Raw genomic sequence first — 11,789 nt, forward strand, 5'->3', positions numbered from 1 at the left:
TTGAATTGTAGCATGTCATGAATTCGATCAATTGGATATCATTCTAAATCAAGTATGATTGGGCATGGAGTTCTCTTTCATAGCATATTTATGCTAGGACACACTGCATAAAAAAATAGGTTCATATCCAGAGAATATTTATTTTGAAGACTCAAGGATCAAAGGAAAAGATCGTACATTTCACATCATCAACGAGTATTTCTTGAAGAAAAAGAGGACATGTATGCTAAAAGTGTATGCAATCACAAGAACAATAGGCCAAGGAGGGAATAAGTCATCCAAGATAAAAGATGGAGAAAAAATGATGCGATTTACGAAAATGAGTATTTTTGCCCGATTTTGATGGATTTTCGTAATTTTGCCCACATAGGCTTGTCGATCAGATCTGTTTTCAATCGTTTTGAGTCCTTTAAACTTCTCGGATCCAACCTTGAGGGTTGAAGCTTCAAGGCAGATGCTGGAAGATATGGATGACCAAATGAAGTCAATAAGACTGGACATCCAAGCCACCAAGGATAGACAAAAGGCATACGCGGATTTGAAACGTCAAGATAGAACCTTTGTCGAAGGAGACATAGTCTTCAATCACGTACACCCAAAGAAGAGTTCCCTATCCTTAGGTAAATGCAAGAAGCTAAGTTTGAGGTATTGTTCTTTGACAACATCCAAGGTGCATGGGGTAGCTCAATCTTTCCTCTGGGTCCAATGCGTGGCCAGGCTCGTCTCATGCGACCAATGTTACATAAATTCTTCCTTACATTAACTGAATCATGAGCCCCTATCAACTGATCCCATAATGTAGATACAACATTTTTGAATATGTGCATTAGAGAGTGGTTCTATCAGCCCAACAAAGGTCTTGTTGCTTCTGAGTTGTTGCATGAGTTTGATGAGCAATATAACTAGTTAGATGCATTAGAGCAAAGAGCTCTAAACTGAGAGAAAGTGGAGTTATTCTTGCATGCGGTTGATCCTACACTTCATGATGAGTTGGGAGAGCTTCTTGAAGACCCCGTACATAGCCTATGGGATTGAAGACAAATTGGGAGGATGCTATCGATGCACTTTCTACACTTACAAAGAGGGGGAGATGGAAGGATCACTTGCAAAATGGAATATAATCACCAGTGTTAGCGATGTCTTCTCCTACCATGACCTCTCCTACTTCTCCTGTTTTGCACCATTCACTACTTCTCCTATTTCTCATCTTGTGTCTATGCCTATGGCTATGCCTATTTTTGTTGTGCTTGTCAGACCATGTGCCAAACGGACTGTTGAAGATATGGTGGAGGAAATTTCAAAGAACTTAAAAGACCTACAAATCAAGATGACCATAATGGAGCAGCAACCACTTAGTCTAGCTCCAATTTCAACCCCGACTTCCTCCACTCCTGAAAATTCTTACATGAATGATTGTGTCTATCATTGCATGTGGTGTGATAGTGCTAATCATTATCGAAAGGACTGTCAAGATTTTGAAGAGGTGAGAAGAATAAAGTTGGTATTCTAGAAGAACAAGATTATATGTTTTAGAGATACAGAGCAACAGATTCAACTAGATTTTGGTAAGGGTGGTATGAAGAAATTGTTGGAGGAGTCTCTTTTGTGCTCTTCTTATGTGATGCGAGAGGTGGCAAGAGAAGTTGAATAGGAATATTAGAAAGCTTCTATTGCCACCTCTCGCATCACATAAGATCCTTTGTTTTCGGGGCTAAACAGGAATATTAGAAAGCCCCGAAGACAAAGGATCTGAAGCCGAAAAAGCAACATGAATTCAAGCTGCTTTTCGACATTCAAATGACTACGAACTTGAAAGAGATACTTGAGGATCGAATTCTTAACTGTAAAATTAAATTCACTCATGGAGAAGTCTTGGGGATCGCCAAAAGAGAATTCCATAATGTTATCATTGACATCATTAAAAGAAAATGACAGGTTATTGAAGAGCCAACACAAGATATGATCTATCGAGAGACTTTACTAGTTGTTGAGGCTATTATCTATGGTTTGCAATTTGAGGAGATTGATTCTGATAAGGATATTACTAAGGAGTATACTGATGGAGCTTTATGTATGAAGTCCAAGAAGACTCTTCAGCCTTTACTTCAACCCATACAGTATGAAGAGAGTGATGATGCGCCTAGATTGGTGCCTCATAGCCATTTTTCTGACAATCATTGGGCTTGTGCGACTACGGAGACTGTAGTCAAGCTTGGTGAGACAGAGATCTCTTGTGTTGCTCTTTTGCATCATGGCTCCAAGATTAATGTCATAGTGCATGGATTATATGATATTGGTAGGTGGCCAATTGATGTGGATTCTGGTTTGCACATGTGTGCAGTAAACAACATTGCAAGATATTTGTATGGTGCTTGTCTGAACTTGAAGATTTCTATTGGAGATGTGGATGAGTCTTATCATTTCTTTGTGCAAAATTCTTATTCTTGCCCTATTATTTCAGAGCAGCCATTTATTGTTGACTCTCGAATGGAGACTAAGGTTCTAGATGATGGGTCTCCCTATGCAGGGATCGGAAGTAAGGATGGAAATAGGGTTTTCCAGTTCATGACCATTTGTGTCAACCGTAAGTGGAATAAGGATTCCTTGAGGGATTCCCCTCTTTTAGTAGGAGAGCCAGATTTTTATTAGGTACCACTGTCTTGCAAGGTGACAGTGGTGGTATGACACAAGGAAAGCTCTCACCTCTCCTGGGAGTGGCAGTTTTTCCTCATCTGTTTATTGTGTACCTACTGAAAGTACTTTGTGTTTTCAACATATTTTAGATATGCCTAGAGTTGCTAGGCAGTATGTAAAGAGAAAAGAGAAAGAATTGAAGCTTGCATGTGTTTTATAGGAACAAGATAGAGTATATGGTCTTTTTGATGGACTGTCATGCCTAGATACTATGGAGGATCTTTCAAGATTGTTGAAAACTGACAATCAAGAGTTGTCATATGTCTTACAGATCCATTCTCTAGCGATGTATTGCAAAATTGTTGATTTTATGTTTCGAGAAATTTTGGGTACTAAGAATTCTAATAAAAAAGTGGTCTTTACTGAAATATTTCAGCAAAAAGAGTTGGATTCTGCTCTTATACACAACAAGATTTGTGTTTACTAGGGTATTTACAACAAGGACTGAAATTTGCAGGTTGTAGCAAAGAAGCTAGAGTATGGACAAAATATAACAAAGTTGACAAGAAGGTTCGACCAGTTGTAGGACTGCTACCTTTTGACAATGATGAGATGATTAGAAGAGTAGCTATGGAGCCTCCTTTACGAGAACCTGTAGGTAATGAACACATGTTTTCAGCCGAGACACTAAAAGAGATAAAGATTGGGACAAAAGATTTTCTGCTTCTAGGAGAGGTGAGATGTTTTGAAGAGATATTGTGTAGACATGGGAGAGCTTTTTCTTTTTTCCTACATGCGATTGGATGCGTTGATTGTAGGGTTGTGATGCCTATGGTTATTTTTACCATTCCACATGTCCCTTGGAATCTATGGCCTATTCTTGTGCCTAGAGCTCACTTTTCCAAATTGGTGGAGCTTTTGAATAAGCAAATTAGGATTGGAATTCTAGAACCATTTTCAGCTCCATATTCTAATAGATGGTTCATAGTTCCTAAGAAGAATGGGACACTCAAATTCATAGAAGACTTACAACCAGTGAACATGGTCACTATACAAAATGTTGGTATAGGACCTATTGTGGATGAGTTTGCAGAGGCTTTTGCTAGAAGTGCTATCTATTCACTTGGAGATCTTTATTCCGGTTATGACTAGTTCCAGCTTGCCCTTGAGAGCAGATATTTGACTACGATGAAGACACCTTTAGGCCTTGTCCCAATGTGTACACTTCCACAAGGAGCTACAAATTTGATTGCTTATATGATAAATGGGATGAATAAGGTCTTACAAGATTTTATTCCTGAGCTTACCATGCCTTTAATTGATGATCTGCCTATTAAGGGTTGTTTGGAGAAAGAAAAGGGTTATACTTTAGATGATCATGGATGTAGGTTCTTTGTGGCTGCGCATATCAAAGATATTGAGAGAACTCTTTGCAAAATAGAGGAAATGAATTTGACCTTTGCTAGGATTGAAGTCTATTTTTGGTGCCAGAGATGTTTTCATTGTTGGACATATGTGTAGTTATTATGGCAGGAAGCCTTTCCCCAGCGAATGTGCCATAGAGAAGATTGCAGAGACTTGCTCTTCTCCTTCAGAGGATTGCAGGTTTCTTGGAGCTTGTGTGTTTTATCTTATTTGGATTCCGCATTTTGCTCATATTGCAGAATCTATTTGCTCTCGAGGAAAGGGCATCATTTTTCTTGGGAGATGAGACATCCTAAAGCTATGCAGAAGCTGAAAAGATTGTTGAGAGCTGTGAGAGCCGCTTCGACTCTTTTGAAAGCAAATTATGAGTGTGGGAGACCTATTGTTCTTACTGTTGATACTAGTCCTATGAGCATTAGATGTGGGTTGTTGGCCAAGATGATGTAGGTGGAAATAGGTATTCTATTGAGTTTGGGGAGAAAGTCTTAAACGAGCGATAGCGCACGTATCCACAAATTAAGAGAGAGCTCTTGGGAGTTGTTAGAGCTCTCAAGAATGATAAAGAGTACTTCATTGGTGTTGTTGTCGTGGTCAACATTGATTGCTTGTCTCTTCTAGGTATGATCATGAGTTGTTCTACTCCAGATATTTCCATGCTTAGGTGGATTGGTATATAAAATCCATGAATCTTGAGTTCAGGCACATAGCAGGTAAAGATAACCCAATAACTGATATGCTTTCATGAGCGAGGTATCATGACATGGATTTTTCTTGCATTGATGATGTTGATGATGGGCCTGAGCTTTCAGCCATGTATGCTGATCATATTTTTCATGTGTCTGCTTTGGAAAGCTTTGATGAGTCTTTGTATACAAGAGAGTATTTACAGATTGGTTTTTATTTGAGTACCATGTCTAGACGGGATGGGTGAACTGATGCGGACTTCAAGAAGATCTAGAGAAAATCTTATGGTTTCTTCTTGCGGAATGGAATACTTTGGAAGTATCCACGAAAGCGAGGAGAAAAACCATTGAGAGTCATATGTGATAGAGCTTCACACGTGCGAATCATGAAAGAGTTTCATGAAAGTCTTTGGGCTAGACATCGAGATGTTTGGGGACCTATGAGAAGATTAAAGAGCGCTACTAGTGGAGAGGCATGTATAGAGATATCTCATGGTTTGTTGAGACATGCACTGATTGTTAGTTATTTTCTTCAGTGAGGCATAGAGATGAGCTTCATCCTACGTACCTACTAAGTATTCACTACAAGTAAAATCTTGATTCCATTACTATGCCTGTTGGATTATGGCGGATGCATCACATTGTTTTGGCACAAGAAGATCTAACAAATCAAGTGGAAGGAAGATTATTGAGGATGAAGAATACTTCAATGGTTTGTAAGTTTATGTTGGAAGATATTATTTGCAGGTATGGATGCAAGGAAAACCTTGTAAAATATTACATGGCGCAGCGAACAGAATCTGAGAAAGAGATAGAGAGTACACAATAGAAAAGAGGAGAATCAGTAAATTCGTTAACTTCAAACAACTCATACAAAGATGGCTCTATCCACCCATGCGCTTCCACTGTGTGAAGCTTAGATGGCGATCTAGACAGAAGATAGGTGAAGAGCTTAAGGCTAGCTGGAACAACAACTCAGACTGGGTGAAAGATGAGTGATCGATGGCTGTGAAGGGGTTTAGCTTTTATAGCTTGCGAAGGCCGTGAGGTTGGCCTGACTGACCTACCATATAAGCCTCCACTAGTCGGCCAGGGAATATTCCCTTTACCATCGGGCCGGGGGCACTGCCTCCGAACCCCCGCCAGGGGGGCCGCTGGCCCCCTAGGACCCCCCAGCCAGGGGCCACTTCCGCGGCCCCCGGACCCCACAATAGGGGCCCCTTTTAACTCCCTTACCCTGCAACTCGATGCAATGCACCTCGAGTTGCTACCAGCTTAACCACTCTGTCTAACCCAAAGATTAGACCCACAGCGGTCACCTTTTTGCCATCCGATCACATAGACCTCATCTGATATACAAGTCACGACTCAACCAATGTCCGGGCTCACATTTGGCTTCTCCTCATAATGGGGGCCTTACAACTTTGAGCACCATGGATCATTGGTAGCACCTAATGAGGGTGTGGCATTGATCATATCTAACAAACCTATGGCATATAGAGGCGAGTTAGATGCGGATGAGGCTAGGGAGTATTTCTCTCACCTTGGCATTAAATTTTCTTTGACTTTAGTGTATAATCCAGAAGGCAACAAAAAGAGTGAAAGAGGCCATCCGCCTGAAAGCCTTGGCCAAAGCATGCGGTGGACGGGTTAGAGAGTGGCCTAGGTTGCTGCGTTTTGCCTTATGGACAAATCACACTATCCATCATAGTGTGACTACAAGATATATGCCAGCTAAGTTGATGTATGGGCAGACACCAGTCATGCATATAGAGACTTGCACACTCACTTGGAGTGCTTTACTGTGGCAAGAAGATGAGATGACTAGAGAGGATATTTTGGCTCTTCATATTCGTCATTTGGAGATGAGATTAGAAGCTATTGAAAGAGCTATTCAGAAGCTCAAGGAGGCCAAAATTCACAACAAAGACCAATTTGATAGCACCGATAGATTGAGATCTAAGGAGATTGAGGAGGGAGATTGGGGTGTTGGTCTATAGCAGTAGTCTAGACAACTAGTATAGTGCTATTTGCAAGGTTTCAAGATGATGGTTTGGGCCTTATTTGGTGCAGCATGTCCATGACAATGCTACCTATTCCTTCGCAGAGCTTGATGGTATGGCCTTGCAAATTCCAATTGTAGGGAACAGAATCTATTTTGTCAATATAAGAAATGATATAGCCTATGTAGTTGAGGAGTTGGATGATGAAATTTATGATGGATTTGAGCCAAGAGATGATATTGATGAGGATGTGGATTTTGTAGATGATTTTGCAGAAGATGAGAAGATTGCATTGATCGTCAAGCTTGGCAGTGATGAGGATGGGTAGCGGTAGACCATCCGCATGATGTGCAAGTTTGGAGGGGGCCAATGTTGTGACGTTGCGCATCCACCATTACAAATCTCAGGGTGGAGTTTTTTCCCAAGAATTTGAACCCTTTAGTCAACATCATTAGGAATTTGTTTTCTATTGTGTGTGTCTCTTTCTTTGCATTTTGCATAACACATGAGCACATGTAGATAGGCTAGGCACATATTCTTCAGTGCATTCATAAATGTTTGTGTGGAAGCATCGTTTGATTGATTGCATTGCATGGATTTTAATTTGCAAATCACATGAATGAGTAAGCACGAGATTGTGTTCCAAAGCATATTCTTGATAAGGCACATTGCATGGAAAAATAGGATCATATGAAGGTATCCCTTCTAAAGACTCAAGGATCTAAGGAAAAGGTTGTAAGTTTTACATGGTCAATGAGTATTTCTTGAAGAAGAAGGATCTTCCTTGTAAAACATTTTATGAGCTATGGGTTGAAGAGACCACTAATTAGAATACCACATATTCTAGAGATAACAATGCTATTCCTTCAATAGCTTGTTGATGTGTGTCTTCAAAACCATCAAGCTATGGTTGTTATTGTGAAACAGAGCTTGGATTTGGACTTTCCCCATGCGACTTGCTATTTAGATATTGCCAGTGAATATGACATGTCTCTTTCATATGGATCAACATTTAGCAACCTACAAAAGCTAGATGCACTTCTTCAGAGTTTCAACCAATTGGAGCAAGTATTTATTATGACTTGTCACGCCTGCTTTGCAAGTTAAAGTAACATATCTATTTGTGCAAGTATCTAACTAGAATGTTTTCAAGAAAGAGATCAGAGAGATGAATATTTCTTGGAGGATTATGATATTGCTATGCAGAAGACATTTAGAGAGTGGGTCTATCAGCCTAACAAAAGTCTTGTTGCTTCTTATTTGTTACAGAGTTTGAAGAGTGATATAATGATAGATGCACTAGAGAAAAGAGCTCTAAACTCAAAGAAAGTGGAGTTATTCTTGCAAGCAACTAATTCTACACTTAAAAATGAGTTGGAAGAGCTTCTTAAAGACTGTACATAGCCTATGGGATTAAAGATAGATTGGCAGGATGTTGTGGATGCAGTTTCTACACTTAGAAAGAGGCGGAGATGGAAGGCTTGCTTGCAAAATGGAATGCAGCCACCATCAGTGATGTCTTCTCCTACCATGACCTCTCCTACTCTCCTGTTGCACCATCCACTACTTCTCCTATTTCTCATCCTATGTCTATGCCTATGACTATGCCTATTCTTGCTGCAGTTGTCAAACCATCTGCAAAATGAATTGTCGAAGATATGGTGGAGAAATTTTCAAAGAACTTAAAAGACCTACAAATCAAGATGACCAGAATGGAGTAGCAACCACTTAGTCCAGCTCCAATTTCAGTCCCAACTTCTTCTACTCTTGCAAATTCTTCCAAGAATGATCATGTCCATCATTGCATGTGGTGTGATAGTCTAGATCATGAGTGAAAGGACTGTCAAGATTTCGATTGTGACTTCCAATTGGTGAGTGATCTTTTGCTTGCTTAGAAAAGACATGAAAATTTTCTCGTCATTGTCTTTGCTACCCCCCAGCTCCATATCATTAAACAATTTGTCATCTGGAGCTGATATCTTTTGATCTTGTATCATGTCTATATCTTTAATCAATCATTTTTTTTCTCATTCGTCTTGAATCTAAAAGTCTTTTACATAATCATTTTACATTGAGTTCTCCCATCACAAAGTGTTCCTGCGGCGAGTGACTTTCACGAACCCTCGCACAAATTCCGTGTGATAATGTACATAACAGGTTGTTTCATATCTTATTTATATACATACTCATTTCACATAAAGAAAAGTAACAAAAATACAAATTTATTGTAATAATTTCAAGATTCAAAGCCTAAGTAATTACATAAGGAATACAAATAAAAATTTTAAAACAAAAATAAATCGCAAGAAATATCAACACTTCAGCCTATATGAGAGTCCACCCACATGGGATGGGACATTAGCACTAGGAAGTAATCTTAGGGGATGGTGTGTGTATGCATGACTAGTGAATTTCAATGTATGTGGTGATTGACTAGGATCCAATAGAGATTCCTCTTGAAATTTTATCACTTTGTTAGTGATGTAAGATAGTTGAGTAACAAGGTTCTCTCCACCATGAAATTTTGACTAGGGATAGCTTGGATCATTTGCCTAGGTAAAGTGACTAACATTATGTGCTAGAGTAGATTCCCCGAGTGAAGTTGTTGAGCTAAGATGTTTGAAAGTTCAACTTTGTGAGTGAATTCCTAGCTTTCTAGTCATTTCCTAAAAACAAGAGAAAAAGAAAAAAGAGACAAAAAAAACCAAAAGAAGATAAGCATTGCCTTTGAGGTCTTGGTAGGAAATAGGGATCTCCAGGTGCCCTACGTCTAATGCCTTGCATCTCTTTGGGGTGGGACCTTTTGGGAAGAATAATAAATATATAGAATCTTTTGACTCCAAAGGACTTTTTTAAAAAAATGATAATAAAGAAAAGTTGGGAGTTAGGGACCATTAACTAGTTGTTCTAGTAGAACATCGAGGGTTAGCAGTTAAACCATAGGAGTCCTATTTAGTATTGTGGTATTATCTTGCTTTGTATGGGTTTTTTGTTAGGTATTATGCTTATTAGTGACACTATTTGAGAAACGATATTTCTTATAGAAAAGTAGTGTGGTATTTTGTTGCCTTAAGAGATTATTGTTTCTTAACAGCTCTAGAATGCTTTCTCATTGGTATGCTCCATGCATTGGATGCAACCACGTTATGCACTCTAGTGGGGAGAGTGAGTAAGGGGAATGCTAGCTTGTACAAGCTTTTATATACCTTAATTAAAATATTTATCTTATTTAATTTATAATACAACACAATCACTATTTTCTATACATTTCCAATTTCTACTAATCTTATATGTGTTGTTTTGTAGATGTTGTAGCTGTGCTCGCAAGGACACTTCAAATTTAAGTGGGGGAGAGTATATTTTTCTTTTTGAAGCTACATTTTAGTGCTTGTGGTATTCGTGTTCTAAATGCTAAATGTTTGTGATGTTTGTTATAGCTCTGCTCATGAGGACACTTCACAATTAAGTAGGGGAGGATTGACAACACCTAAAAACATGCTAAAAATTGCAACAATTTCAAACAATTTGTATCTACATGACACACTATTAATGTATTTTCGAATGAATTTAATGCAATTGTAGTTGTAGTTGTTGTCTTTCAAGGATGGTCTTCATAGTCTAAGAAAAAGGACAATGTTGGTTCAAAAGGAACTCATCGCATGAGAGGTGGGTGGAATTTAGATTTCTAGGCCTCTTGATGTGCAAGAATGACCGAGGAGTATGAGTTCCTACATATAGGCATTGGGGACTTACTTAGAGATAAAGTAAAGAAGAATTCTAATATAGGAAAGCAAGTGTGAGAGCTTATGAAGGAAAGTTGGTGGTCCCAAAGGACATTCCCTTGAATCTCTTGAAAGTTAACATGAGAACTAAGCCCCTTGTCATTGTGGATGGATATCATAAGACACTCCAACAAGTAACTACTTTTGAGAAAGATGTTTGTCATGTGGATATGGTGGTTTACCTTGAGAGCCCTAGTAACAAAATGGAGCAAAGGCTTCTACATCATGCACAAAGTAGTAAGAGAGTAGATGATAAGTCAGAGACTATTCAAAAGAATTTGGATATTTTTAATTCTGAGTACCTCCTTGTGGTTTCACATTTTGAAGCTTTACATCATTGACGCTTTAGGAAGATCAAAGTTGGATCCCTACAAAAAGTGGATGTGTTTTTGGAAGTTGCAAGCCATCTTAAAGAGATGTTTGGTTTAGAGGCCAAGAGTGTCTATGCGTAAGAAACATGATTGCACCCGAATAGTGTAGATCTTTATTTTAGGTGGACCTAGTAGTGGAAAAGGGACTCAATGCAAACAAATGGTGAGAAACTTTGGATACACACATATCTGAAATGGAGACTTACTCCAAAATAAGGTGAAATCTGGGACAAGTCTTGGGAAAGAAGTGGAGAAAATCATGAAGGAAGGAAAACTAATTCCCCTCCCTGTCACTATTACCCTCTTGGACACTACTATCAATTCTTCTGGTTGTATGCATTTTCTTATTGATGGATTCTCAGGACCACTTGAGCAAGCTCATGACTTTGAGGAGAAGATTGAAAAGCTATCCCTTGTGTTGTATTTGAGTTGTTCTATGAGCACCATAGAGAAAAGGCTTCTTGAATGTGGGAACACATCAAAGAGGGCTAATGACAATATTTGAGTTGTTCTATGAGCACCATGGAGAAAAGGCTTCTTGAATGTGGAAAGACATCAAATAGGGCCAATGACAATAATTAAAAAACCAAAAAAAAAAAGAAAAAGTAATCGTTGCAACCAAATGGAGGGGGGAATGATGAGAAGGGGTGCCACGGTGAAGGAGATGATGTTGAATTTTGAGGCTACAATGAATAAAGAGAGAGACACGATTTCTAGCACACCTACCACCATGAGGAAAGAGAGAAGGATGAAAAAAGGGAGAGCATTCAATGAGAGAGAGAGAGAGATAGAGAAGGGAGAGGCGTGAAGCAAAAAAACCATGAAAAGAAGGGGAGCCATCTTGAAAACACCATCTAGAGAAATTGAGAGAGAGAGAGAGAGAGAGAGAGA

The 11,789-nt window shown here is 39.0% G+C and overlaps 1 pseudogene; it reads left to right on the forward strand.

Moving 5' to 3' along the window:
- Positions 1-1,959: 1,959 nt before the first annotated feature.
- LOC148012216 (uncharacterized) lies at positions 1,960-11,403 on the forward strand (annotated as a pseudogene).
- Positions 11,404-11,789: the final 386 nt, after the last annotated feature.

This window comes from Lygodium microphyllum, chromosome 27 (assembly GCF_053477565.2).
Source record: "Lygodium microphyllum isolate KBCC chromosome 27, Lygodium_microphyllum_v1.1.10, whole genome shotgun sequence".
In the NCBI taxonomy this organism is placed as follows: Eukaryota; Viridiplantae; Streptophyta; class Polypodiopsida; order Schizaeales; family Lygodiaceae; genus Lygodium; species Lygodium microphyllum.